At 40.3% G+C, this 14,344-nt stretch overlaps 1 protein-coding gene across 3 annotated transcripts in view; it reads right to left on the bottom strand.

Moving 5' to 3' along the window:
* The window catches only part of PLEKHG1 (pleckstrin homology and RhoGEF domain containing G1), a 126,820-nt gene that overhangs the window by 47,709 nt on the left and 64,767 nt on the right, over positions 1 to 14,344 (bottom strand). Inside the window, exon 1 of one of the 3 annotated variants that reach the window (XM_041470027.1) lies at positions 4,884 to 4,956. The exons of the other annotated variants lie outside the window; for them this stretch is intronic. The gene's annotated coding sequence lies outside the window, so the exon portion shown is untranslated. Of the gene's footprint in view, positions 1 to 4,883; positions 4,957 to 14,344 lie in introns of those variants that run through there. 3 annotated transcript variants of the gene reach the window in all.

Genomic DNA, 14,344 nt, shown 5'->3' with positions numbered 1-14,344 from the left:
TTCAACACTTCAAAGCTTTGTTTCCTCCCAAAAAAAATCTTGCCACAAACTCAGGGAATTTCATAATGCCTGTCCTGTGAAAAAAGAGAAACTTGTGACAATTTAGGAAGAAAAGCAATACTGAAGCTACCCACAGCACGGTAGCTTAGTCCTTATTTTAGTCCAGTGACAACTTTTCAAAAATTCATACCAGTAATTACAGCTCTTGACAACAGTTTCAGCAAAGAAACCATAAAGCTGCAAATCAAACCCACCCAGCTTTTAAGGTGGCCCTTCTTGAAGTGAGTCAGACTTGCTATGCAATTACAAGCAGAAACCTCCCGGACACACAGCTCCTGCAGCTGTCAGAGCAGGGGGAGGATTTCATCCAAAGCTGAACGCAACTCTCCCATTTTTTAAAATAAATCCAAAGCAAACAGAAATAAAATACCAGAGAAGAATGTTTTGATTTATTTGGCCTATCTTGAATGCACAAGATTTCATTTGTATGTGAGTAATTACTAGCACCATTTCAGTCATGATGGGATTAGCTTTCTATTAAGGAGAAGTATTGCCCTCAAGGTGATGTAAAGAATTAACACTGAGAGTAACTTGCTCATTACAAGGGTTAGAAATTGGCCATTAGATTAAAAACCTAATTCGGAAGGTCTGTACTTCTGGTTTTATCTTGTAGTCTGAAAATCTATAGTCTTTCTTTGTGCCAGGTTCTTCTAGTTTTGAAGCATAGAAGCATATTTGAAAAAAAACCGCATCAAGTACCAATTCCAAAATAAAATATAAAGCAATAAAATAGGGAAAAAATTAAAACAGAAAAATGCAGAAAAATTAAACCAGAAAAATTATATTCTCTTGTTTCTATGTGGGCACAGAAAATGATGTGTGCCTTGCTATTACTGGTGATAAGAAAGTATACATTTTTGATAAGAAATAATGTGTTTTTGTTATCAGCTTTAGATAATTTTTCATATTCAAGTTAGAAAACACAACACTGCTGAATGAAAAATGCCCCCTTGAAAAATGTGCAGGATAAACAAGATAACAGGGGTAGCACTTCTGCTAGCTTACTCCAGGGTATTTTACTAAAATTACATGACAAAGACCTGATTAACTACATTTAAGAGGGAAGTAAAGGCAAAAACCTTATGAAGTTCCATTACCCCACATTCTTTTCTTCCTGTTTCATTGACATATGGTCTGCCTCTCAGGTAATATTACAAAGGCATTAATAGCAGTATTTGCTTAACAAAAGATTTCATTAATATAAAGAATAGAAACAAAATACAGTTCACATCAATGGCACTGGAGTCAGAAAAAATGGTAAGGTAGTTTTTACATAGGACACACTTGTAGCCAGAAGCATTAGGAGAACCTAACATGTTTTAGAAAACCAAAGTACACCCACTTATTCTTTTGTTTAATGACAGTGTCATTACTTATTAAAAAAGCTGAGGATTATTTGGAATAGTTAAAATGGGCTTGCTCTTTAACACCTGTATTCCCAACGACCTTGGCAAACCCCAGGTAACTGCAAGGCATGGCTAATTAAGTGCATGCAACATGGTTGATTCAAGTTCCTCTATTTTTTTATAGAAACTGCTAATCCTGTATGCTTCTACATAAATTACACCAAACTAGGTGTTTACTACTTTGTCTGTTGTGCCCGCAGAGCCTCATCCTCACTTGTAATCTGAAAAGTTACTTTTTATTTCATTTTTACTCCTTTCCCAGGTGGATATAAATTGTCATTTGGCTTCTCTGTGGAGAGTTCTGTTACAATTTTGTCCATTGTGTCTCCAACCAGTAAAATGTGTTTCTCAGGGTGCACTCTGATGGCGCAGGAGCCCAGTGTTCCTGCAGAGCAGCAGGCAGGCACCGGGCAGCTGGCACACCTGGCACAAAGTCAGGGCACAGCGGACCGGGGATTTCAGCATGGCACGGAACCAGGAAGCAGCTCCCTTTCCTCAGCTGCCAAGTCCTATACCAAACACCCTGCTCATGGAAATCAGGGCTTGGGGGCACGCCCTGGTTCTGCCCAGCTCTCAGTTCCTGCCTCAGGTACAAGTAGCTGTGAAAAACCTACAGCCCTTCCCAGTAACACAGGATCTGTTAATCTTCCAAGGCTTCACAAGTTTTTCTTCAGAAACCCATCTGAGCATTGTACTTGGCACTGGTGAGGCCACACCTCGAATCCTGTGTCCAGTTTTGGGCCCCTCACGGAAAGAAAGACATCGAGGTGCTGGAGTGTGTCCAGAGAGGGGCAACAGAGCTGGGAAGGGTCTGGAGCACAAATCTTATGAGGAGCATCTGAAGGAGCTCAGATTATCAGGAGTATTCAGTTCAGACAAAAGGAGGTTCAGGGGAGACCTTACTGCTCTCTATACCCACCTACCTAAAAGGAGCTTGTAGCCAGGTGGGGGTTAGCCTTTTCTCCCAAATAACAAATGTTAAGACAAGAGGAAACAGCCTCAAGTTGCACCAGCGGAGGTTTAGATTGGATATTAGGAAATATTTCTTTACTAAATGGGCTGTCAAGCACTGGAACAGGGTACACAGGGAAATGGTGGAGTCACCATCCCTGGAGGTATTTAAGTGATGTGCAGATGTGGCACTTGGTGACATGGTTTAGTGGCGGAATTGGCATAACCACTGGGCTAACAGCTGGACTTGATCATCTTAGAACACTTAGGTAGGAAAATAACCTCTACAGTTACCCCTGCTGTTAAAATCAGGAAGAATTTTTAGATGATTTCTGCAGTCACAAGGGTATCAGGACAGAGAGCAGTTGAATGGAGTTCATTGCCACAGCCACATGCCTATCCTTTTTTCTCTTGTCAGGGTCTGTATTTGGCTTTTCAGAACTCCAAAGAGTAGTTTACTCTGCAGTTGTACCACTAAGTAACTTCACCCTCGTACCAGCTACCTAAGGTCTGTAGCAAATGCCTGGTGAGAAATTCACAAATGAATTAATGGGAGTGAAGAGAGAGTAAACAGCCTTCCCCAGGATTGCTCTCTATGAATCATAACTGACCCAGTGCCTTTGCAAACCCTGTAACCTCCTGCAAATTTTTCTCTTTCATAGAAACTTACTATTAAAAGCAAGTAATTTGTCCCATATCCTGTGGGACTGATTTACAAGCCCCCTCCACCCTCCCAGCTTCAGCAGCAGCAGCACCAGTGGGTAGGTGCATTCATCAAAACTCAGTCTGCAAACGCTGTGTGAAATCGTAGGTATCCCCAGAGCCTGCACAGGCACACACTCTGAGCAACTCTTCTATACCCTGACCCATGTCTGGCCTGGTTCACTGCTTTTTTTGTTAGGCTTTCTTTTGCTTACTGAACCTTTTCAAGGATGAACCAAAATAATATGGAGAACTTTTGTCAGTTGTGAATAACGGTATTTAACTCAGTCTGGGGAGAAAAAAAAGAAATCTTCAATTTGCATACTTTAATTAAGGAATAACAGTAATTGCTTGTTAGTTCAGCAATGAAAGGAGGATAATTACTACTTGTCCCTACTCACAAGGAAGCATGCTGCCCAAACAAGGTCATTTCTTGTTTGTGCCTTTGCATTAATTCAGTTACTCTCTCCCCCTTCCCAGCCCCTGCAAAGCTCCCTGCTCCTGTGTCACACACACACTGGCATGGCACGACCCCAGAGCGCTCCCCAGCAAGAACAATGACACGTCCCTGCTCCACAGACATGCAAGGGCAAGGAATACTACTGTTTCATCCCAACAGGCAACTCTAATATTAGTTACAAGGCTGAAGGCACATGCAAAACAACCATCTTGGCATGTCTTGGGTTTTCATTGCACAGTCATAAACAAGTTCTCACCAAAAATGCATAACCTTCTTCTATCACTTGCTTTTCTTTAACAAAAGCCTCCTTCCTGTAATTATATTCATGGTAATGATAAATGGTTTTCCATTATCTCTGCAGCTTTGGCTATGCTAGAACATTAGTATACAATGAGAGATAAAGTGCTTTGTCTTTAAATACAAAACTGACCTAAAGATCCCCAAGTCCTATCTAAATATAGGTGTTTATTCCTCCAAGTTGTTTACTGCACATGAAATTTTACGATACACTGCACAAGTAAAAACTCCAAAGTTAATTTATATTCATGATTAGCATTGTTGTTGCCTTTCTCCTGGCAAGAAAAAGAGCACCTCAGGTGTTATCTATGAAGTCAACATTGCCAGAAATTACAGTCCTCACATCCTCTGGAGTTTAGCTACCAAAAAGCAATGAGACTACAAGAAATAGCTTTCCTGGTTTTTTCCCCCTGAGATATCTTCATATTTCAAATAAAGCATTCACACTGTGGATATAATTAAGCAAAGTAGTTTAGGACAATTTCTACATTCAGCATCAAATTCAAAATGCAACACTGGAACCGAGAAACAAAAATGCTCTCCGGCTTCCTGAGAAAGATTAAAATCCATTCAGTACCAATCCCAAATGATCTTAAATACACTCCCTATATCTTCTGCTTTGAATCCTGTCCAAGTGAAGGTCAGCAGATTTTTAATCACTAAATTTTGTATATGAATACATATCAGTTCTAAAACTAACAACCTCTGTGAAAAACATCACACTGGATAGCTACAATATTTGCAGGATTAGATGTCTAGCCTGGACTGTCACAAACGATCCTCTGCCAAGTATTTTAACTGAACTTTGAGGAACAGAAATCCCATTTATTAGAAATCTCACAACAAGGGAAAAGAGTCACCAACTAATGCGCTTCTCTCAGTCCAATTACTGTCCCCCCACCCCCTCTGCCTGCAGTATTTAAAGCAGAATAGCCTCTGTCACAACCGAGCACGCTAACACCCGAGAACATTATTGCAAGGGAAAATCCTCTGCGACAGTATCTCACCGCTGAGGAATGTCTCTGGCTCCTGGCGCCCGGGCTGAACAAGTCCTCTCTCTTTTTCAGTCCTCTCCGAAGAGCCCACGACCTACCTGTGCGGCAGAGGAGAGGCACGAGCTCCGACTTCAGCTGTTCCCGAATTAGCTCATTGGGCGCTCAGGTAAAACGAGAAGCTCTTACTAGTCTGTACAGCTCCTTCGCCAGAAATATTGCATGAGTCAGCTTTTATCTATCACAACCCTAAACACAAAGGCTTTACAGAAACCTGATTCACAACTTTCTCATCGTCTTTTTCCCAGCGCACCGACAGCCTTCGGCATCACTACAAGCTTTAAATGACATATGACATCATGCAATTCAGGGACAGGACAATGGGCATCACTGTGGGTAACTTTAAAATGCACACTTCACTGAGCAACACCCACTAACTTCCATTTTTCCAGGCACAACGCTGAGCAAACATCAAATAGAGCCCCCATTTCCACAGCATTTGTTTGCTTATCTGTAGACAATATTGATAAGCATGTATAGCAAATAAATCACTTGCTGGTACTGTGAAATTTCTGTGTTTATGTTAAAAACTTCCATGAACTTACAATATAATAGGATGATCCTGGGAAATATTCTGGATCTTATTCTGCCCTAACATAAACAGGAACAGGCTTTTGCAGGATGCTTGCAAAGCTTCAGTGGTTTGGGTTTTTTTTCAGGGCAAGACAAATGAATTTCAGAAGAAAATGTGAAACCCATACAATCAAGTGTTCTGTGCTAAATCACAATGAAGACAAGAAAAAGGAAAAAGAGAAAAACAAGGAGAAAAAAAAGAGAAAAAAGAAAGGAGAGGAGACAGTGAGAGGAGAAGCAGGAGAAAAGATGAAAAACAGAAAATGAGAAAAAAGTATATAGGCTGCTGCTAACCTGCTAACCCATGAGAAAGCTGACATCTCCTTTGCCTGCAGAGGGTGTGGTGGCATTTCCATCTTGGAGCTGGGAGGCAAAAGAGATCAGAAGAGTTCCCAGCTGCTGGCACCACTTTCCAGGTGTGCTCTCACAGATGCATGCTGAAACGTAGCCAACAATGAGGCATTCTATCTTTAAAATTATACTTGAAATCCAGTACCTATGTCTTTGCACATGACACAGCCTCAGCTTCATTCAGAGTATTCCTAAAGAGCACAGTCCTTGAACAACGCCTTACAGCAGGAAACTGGAGGTAGAAAAGGAAGCCTTGAGAGCATTGGCAAAGCTGTGAAACACTTTGATCTGAACATCAGGGCTCTTGGGGTGAAAGTCCCTTTTACCCAGGCTGAGAGATCAGGTGTTTACAGCCTGCCATGCTGACATCACAGATCACTGAGATATGCTCCCTCCAGTATTCTCTGGATTCTCCCACAGCTTCTGAGGATTTTTTTAAATACTTACATATTCACATTAAAAGATCTTCCTGCAAAGATCTGTGCAAAATACTTTAGAGTGAACTACCACATATATGTAAGTCCTGGACACACTCAAAGGCACAGAATGGCCAACACTGGTGCCAAAAATTTCAGTACATCTATAGTGCAGCATCCAGCTACTCAAACCACTTGAATATGGCAGATATACCATCCATTTGCTATGTTCCACATGCACCCATATATCTGTCAGGAGCTAATGATTTACTGCTCTGGACTTCTGCTTTCTCACACCTTGTGCCCACCTTGCCTACAAAGCTTCTATCACCTCCAGGCGAGAGGTTTGAACTAATTCCTGGACAGACCTGTAGAGAATTAACCAGACATAGAGCACTACCTGGTCAATTCTGTGAAGTCCTAAGAAATACAAGTAGTATCAGCAGCTTCATCATTTAATGGTGACAAACCTCCTGAACTCTGAAGCCTCAGTGACAGAAAGCATCCCACATCTGTTTCAGTGGGCTGGGTAAAAACAGTGGCTGCAGCCCTGCAGTGTGAGCTTCAGCCACAGAACTGGCACAGGGAGCTCTCATGAGCACTCCTGCGTGTGGAGGAAGAGGGAAACAGAGCTGAGATCCTTACTTTGCTCTGTCTTGGTCTTTCATCTCTGCACACCCACACCTGACCTTAGCTCTCCCTTCCATCCCCAGGTATAAGTCAGGAGAAGTTTCCCCCACGCATAAGAATTTCCCCAAGAACAACCCCTCAACCTCCATCACTTGAAACATGCACAACTCTGAGAGCTGTCAGGGCAGAAAACTGGAAACCAAAAAGCCTCCTGTTTTACTGATGTGCATCACAAATGACACAGTACACAGATGTGTCAGAAAAATAATAGGTTGGTCCCACTTCTCATTTTCTGGTATTTCATGCATTTTCTTTATCTGCATTATCTTTTAGGAGTTGCATACCTTTCTCTGCCCCATCTCCTGCTTCCTTCTATTGTGTGTACAGTGCCATAAGACCACAATTTTAGTGTATCAAGATTAAGATTTGAGAAGGGTGACCTGTTTTTATTTTGGAACAAGGCTTTGATTTTTCTAAACTTCAACAATAAGTGAAGTTTATAGAGATTAAGACCGATGTTACTCTATAGTTCCCAGCTGGCTAAGAATTTGCTGAAAAATAACTTATTCTCAGCAGAATTTTAGAAAATCACCCCTAACTCAACCACAAGGTACATTCAGGCTAAAGGACACACTGACATCTTCCCTGGAAGTGCAATGTAATGTATTAATAACTCTCTGCAATGCAGTAGCTATTTAATCCGTACACAGTGCTGCAGAGACACCTAACAAAAGGAACAAGCCATCACAGGCTGCTGATGTACTGCAACACAAACAGAGCATATGGATCCAATCCTCCATTTATAAGCCTTTTAGAGGAATTGTTTTGCATCTCCTTGTCAATTTTGAAGGCTGGCTTCTCTCCGCTTTAAAAAGAACTTTAAAACAGCACAGTTAATTTTTTTTTTCTAAATCAGAGCAAATGAAAATTCTGTGAAGATTTGTAGATGCAAATGCATATGGAGGAATAACACCCTGGATGACAAGGAGGGGTAATACCCCAGATGACAAGCAATCAAAGCTTCTACATCCTTTTCTTGGCTCCTACGGGCATTTAGTGAAGAAGTGTAAGAAATGTGTTCAATATGATGCTGCTTGATCATTTTAGTACTTTTACACTCAAACTGCTGTGCCAGAATGAAAATCCCCACGCAGCCTTCCTTCCACCCAGCACCACAGAGGATCAGGTCTTGCTTCCATCCTACATTATATCACTGTAACAGTGCTTGGACACCACATTTGGTTTTTACTTCTTCCTGGACTAATCTACTGCTCTGAGCAAACGTCCTGCCAGGCCAACAGGTAACACACTACTGTTTTCAACTTCACCTAAGCAGCCTGAAGTTGCTACTGAAGTTCACAACTTTTCAAAGCCCACCACAGCACGAGCACACAGAGGGTCTTGGTTAGGCAGTCAATGTAGCACACAACACTTGTTGCTTTACCAAGAACATTGGGAGGTTTTTAAGACTAAAAATTGTTAACTGTCTCTCACTTTAAAGCAGGTAAAATAAACTTTAGAGAGTGAGACACAGTTTCAGAAGAAGGAAAGGTAGCATCCATGAATCATTCTTGCTAGTTCCAATGAAAAACTTGTATGACCCTAAGACATCCTTTTACAACTTACCTCTTTCAATTTCAGTATAACTTGTAACTGCAGTATCTAGCACAAATAGATTCGTTCTTTTAAACTCATTTTAACAATTTTTTGTTTGCTTCTGCCTCCACATTCTCTGTTGACTCACAAATCTTTCCAGTGAAAACCCTGCATGAAGCAACACACATTTTATAAAAGCCAGTTCTCTGATATAGCAGACAATGTTAGATGCCAAATAGAAGTGAGTCTCAGAAGCTTTAAATAATTGATGTTTTTCTTTAAATACAGCTAAACGATCGCTCCCATTTGGTTTCCAACTAAAGCCACTTACTGGAACCTCCTCTGCACCTCAGGAAGCAACCAGAATTTTGAAAAAGAACTGAAATAGTAACAGCAGGCTCCTCCTAACAGATGTTCACATTTACAACAAAATGAAAACTTTCTTCTGTGTTTCTTCTCTTGAATAAAAATGTAAGTTGCAGAAAGCACTGTTCATGTTTACGTCTTGGGGAGAAGAATCCTTAAATTGTACACAGGTTGGAACTAAGACATATTGGTGGTCTGGCTCCACCACAGACTGGCTCTGGCATTTCAAGTGAGTTGCTTTCTTGTGCTCCCCCTCCTAAAAGGGAACATTAGGTCTTATTTTTAAGATGGCATTACACCAGTAAGCTAACAGCTCTTTCAAAATCCCAGTTCAATAGGAACATATGCAATGACAGTTAAAGAACTCTGGATTTAATAAATGACTGCAGCAGATTTTTACAAAATACAATAATCAGTATTTTGACATCTCACAAACCTTTAAATGAAAATAAATATAAAGAAACTAAGCAGATATTCAGGTTCAAAGGAGTTTAACATACACAATGTCTTCTCACTGTATTACTTCTACAGCTAAGTGTGGAATTTTACATAAATAAGGTCAAGTAGACTAAGACTGCCAAATGGCAGCAAAATAACTGGTCACAGCAGAAAAATCAAGGTTTCGTGTTGCTGCCACAAACAACAGATCCTTAAAAATGTAGCCGCCCCAGTTTTCATTTTTTATTTTCTACTGATGACCCCATCACATCAGGACTGCAGTTTACCTTGATTTGGTCTTTCCAAATTGCCCCTTGGAACATGGGGAGAACATCTGCATTTTTAAATTATGTTTTACACCTTTCCTCTCAATGTCCTTGCCTGTTGCAATACAGAGAAAATACAGCACTACATGAAAATGAAACCTCCCTTCTTTGCCATTCCTTTCCCAGCCTTGTCAGCTTTTCAGCCATGTCTATGAAAGCCACTCCAACATATCCATGTTTGTGATGAAGAAGTCTTCACAATGCTTTCAGAGCTGCTTTAAGGCCCTTCTGCAGCATCAACAATATTTCCTACTACTTATTTGCTGTTATTTCATGGACACAAACCATTGAGAGCAAATTTCCTATCCCAACAAGCAATACTTTCCTTAGAGTTTTTGTATTCAAGAAGCAAAGTGTGAATTGAGATTGATATCTCTGCAATGTCAGTGTACAGAGCAGTGCAGCCTCTGCACCCATATGCAGATGGTGTTAATGCCTGCAGCACTTATTGACATATCAGAATTCAAGATTAACAGTGACAACAATCACACTTCAGAAGCCACAGGGCAAGAAGCAAACAGATTAGAGGCTCAGACTTGGTTACAGAGAACATTTGGTGCATAATTCACAGCAACTGACTTCCTGAGTCATAAGCCTCCCTCTCTGCTTTCTTATCAGAGCAATAAAAAGCTTTATTTGAACCAGACAGTCATTTTATTAAAGCTATATATATTGCAGAATCCCTGTGCCTTCTTTACCAACAGCTACAGCAAAATAATCCTATAGATTTCAAAGTATCAAAATTCACTAACATTCCTATTCAGGGGTATATTCATTGAATTTTATAGACATGTAGCACCATACGAAGAAAGTGAGTAAAAAAAAGAGATCTTCAGATTTCCTCTGACCACCTGATTTATTATGCAATTTTTTGTCAGTCTGGAGGAAAAAAAACTCCTGACAAATGCAAACAATAGAGGGGCATGAAACCTCTTAAAAATGTATCACTTTGTGGGTCACAGCAAGGTAGCTGAAATTTAAAATATTCATGAAAAGACATCAGATAACAACTGTCTGCTACCATCCTTCTGCTTTTCTGGCTTTTTTAGTCAGTACCACTTTACTTCTCTTTTGCAGCCTTCAAGCACTTCTATATAGACCAGTTTTCAGAGTTCTTGCTAACTACAATAAACAACATCTAAACCCGTTGGTATTTAGTAAACAGCTCAGATGAATCTTCTCAGTGATTAGATCAGAGACAGGGAAAACAAAAACTTAGACTCCTACTTAAATCCAGTTAGTACAGCTAAAGCAGTTATTTTTCTCAGATTTTTTCCTTCGCACTTTATATTTCTTCCAGACAGGGACACAGTCCCACCACTTTCCTTGTTTGGGTTTTCCAACTTGTTTGTTTTCTACAAGAAAGAAGTAGCAAATCCTTCAGTTTTAAAATATTAGAGCTAGAATCTGAATCAAATTCTCAAAACCAAAACACACAGACTGGACTTGGAGAAACTTGGCCACAAAGGTCAATTTTGTGGTCTAAGACAGGTGAGGGTGGGGGCTGAGGAGGGGAGGATGTATTAACTCTGTGATGGAACTGCAGGATTTTCCCAACAAGCCATATTAAAAACCAATTCTTTTTGTTATTCCTGTTTATAGAGAGAACATCAAAGCTTTCTCAACTCCATGTCCTACACACATGGGAACTACCAGGTAATTCACTTAAGAGCCATTTTCATGACTTACCTAGAGCCTATTTTTATTTAAGAAACACCCAAACCCCCACACAGTTAAACATTTCTCTTCTTCCAAAACCTGTGACCAAATTTAGACCATTAAGCCATAAATCCTCAATGAAATAACTTCTGTTATGTCCACGCTTTTCCTTAATTTCAAATGTTGCCTTCCAACTTCCCTCAGGGAAAGCTTTCACTTAACATTCAAACATAAAACCAATCATGAGGGGGAAAAAATCCTTCCCCTCTCTTTCGTGCTCTCCCACGGGCACACTGCCGAGTGGTAGATCCCCGCAGGGACAGAGGGACTCATCGCCACAGAGGAGCACGAAGCTGGTAGAGCAGAGGAGCCCTGAGGAATGGCCAACTGCCCCCAGGCTTCTCCCAGCCTTCTGACAAGGAGGCCACAAGCTGAAAATCATTTTCCCTCGGTCTGCCCTGACATCCCCAGCGCCCGGAGACTCTTCTCAGCCGAACAATGCTGCGCATTCACTATTGAGCTCCGCGGCGCAGACACACCGAGAGGCCGCTGCACCGGCATTGTTCCACGGCCTCCAGCCTCTTACCACAGCTATTAGTTGGCATGCTCACTTTTCAAACCCTCATCTCTTTGGAAACCCTGACTACCATTATTTTATTACAAAGAGGCACAGGTTAATAGAAGTTTAGCTGGGCAGTTCCCTACTCTTTCCTCTCTGGCATTACTTATAAAGTATGACTCACATAGCCAGAATTTCATTACGAAGCATTCACTTTTACATTTATATAGAAATTCTGTCACTATTGAAGTGTTCCCTTAACAAAGATCTTGACAAAAGATTTGCGAAGTTTTTGTAATTAAGTCAGTAAGTGAATGCAAACAGATGACCAGCCATAACAGTTCAGCAAGATGATGAAATTATTTGCAGGCCGGTTCAGTTCAAGTAACTTTATTTAGCAAAAGAGAAGGATGGTGGGTCTACTCAATTTTTTCGTCTTTTGCACTAGTTTCTAAATACAGACATGGATGAAATCAGCTTTACTTATTTCTCTATCCAAAGCCATGTATCTCTTAATACCACAGGCCATAAGAATGGCTATATTCTTTGCTAGACCAAGAGAGTCTGGCATGACTCTCTTGAGAGTACAAGCCCCTTTTACAATTGATCACTATCACTTAACAGAGCAGCAAAAGATACTAAAATTTCCTCTTCAATGATTTTTCAATTAATACATGTTCTTTATAATGTAAAACTAATGGACTTGAAACACTTGAAACCTTTAAACTATGCACAGACCCTGCCAATTACAAATTCATTGCAAAATATTTTGAAGGTTAGAAAAACAATCTGGGAGAAACATTCCCCTCCTGACAAAATTACAGCAAAGTTCTTTGAAAATAATGACAAAGGCATCTTGCACTGAAGGCCTGAACACTTCATAGCAAGAACAGCCAAACTGACTGCGGTCACATTGCTGCCTTTTGCATGGCAATTGTTACAGCTAATCTTGACTCAGAAAAATGCAACATCAAAAACTGAAGAGTGCCACAGCTAAACTGTGACATTTCCATCAATGTGACATGAACGTGCACATTGATGGAAAGAGAAGCTGCCAGTGGATCACCATGGGTAAGAGATCTTCAATGGCAAAATTACCAGAGAGGGACTGGTAAAAAGCATCTCCCAACAAGCATAGCACAGATTCACTGAAATTATTAAGAAGAGGCCTCAATAGCCATAATCCCCTTTGCTCTTTAAGTTGTAACAACATGAAGTAATTTTTAAGATTCAATGAATAGCATTGACACAAACTGTTTCTAGAAGTATCTGTCAGAGGATTGTACAAAACCTAGCCCAGTTTGATCACTACATTTAACATATATTGATATATGTTAGATACGTGATTTGTTTAGAACTCTTTCATACCCAGGGAAAAAATAATCTGTTGTGTTAGAAGAACATTCAAGAAAAGATCCTGATACAGCTGATAATTTATTGTGTGATTTGTTTAGAACTCTTTGATACCCAGGGAAAAAATAATGTTGTGTTAGAAGAACATTCAAGAAAAGATCCTGATACAGCTGATAATTTATTGATAATACTTTTGCATCTGCCAATAACTGTACAATGGAAGAGTATTGCACAGGGAGAAATGTGAGAGGATGAAAGCCTAGGAAAGCAAGAACAGAATGCCTAACCACTCAATAGTGTTAGCCAGCCACCACTGCCAATTTGTAAGATTCTGAGTTGTGGTCCTACATTTTATGGATTTTCTTAGCAGTCACAATAACACTGACATACAGGGATGGGACCAAACTAATATCATAAGGATTTGCCAGATTTGTAAGGTTTTTTGATTATCATTATCAAGTTCTGTTTACTATGAAAAGGACAGTTCAAACTCCAAGCCTCAGTATGCCAGCACTATCTCTCACATCCAAAGGTGGCAAGAAGCATATTTAAGATAAAAGACCTGATAATCACCATTAGCAAACAGGAAAACAATTATGCAGTATGCACTGAGTGTGTTATACTGGAGCCCACCATTCCTCCCTCCCCCAGCCCCAGTATTGACACTCCCTCCTCTCATGTTTGCTTTCCTCTTTTCAGACTAACACAGTTGGTTTAGCAACATATCACTGATACCAGTGGTTCTGTTTTGAGCCTCTAATATTACTCTGCACATAGTGATGTAGCTAGGAATCCCTCCTTAGCACTCCCACTTGCCCCTTTCATTTATCCCCTTTGTTACAGAGATGAATGGCTGTGGGCAGTGACAGCTTATACTTTGCACAAATAAAGGTAATTCACTATGCAATTCCACATTCTCATCTGAAATAGATTCATTTTAAGGAGGGGGGGAAAAAAAGAGAAAATAAAGAAAAGAAGAAACCTTTGGACTTGCTAAAGCAGTACAGAAGGGATGTACATGCAGCATGTCAGAGTTTTCAAAGTGCTTAGACATGGACTTTTTCCATGTGAGTTTTAAGGAAACGTTTACTGTGTTTAAATCAGAAGCTAAAATAGCCACCCTACTAAAATGAGGGGAAAAAAACCCAT

The sequence above is a fragment of the Pyrgilauda ruficollis genome, unplaced genomic scaffold (genome assembly GCF_017590135.1).
Source record: "Pyrgilauda ruficollis isolate IOZ18807 unplaced genomic scaffold, ASM1759013v1 scaffold24, whole genome shotgun sequence".
Lineage (NCBI taxonomy): Eukaryota > Metazoa > Chordata > Aves > Passeriformes > Passeridae > Pyrgilauda > Pyrgilauda ruficollis.
The sequence above is the reverse complement of the archived record's forward strand: the minus strand, read 5'-3'. Positions and strand labels throughout refer to the sequence as shown.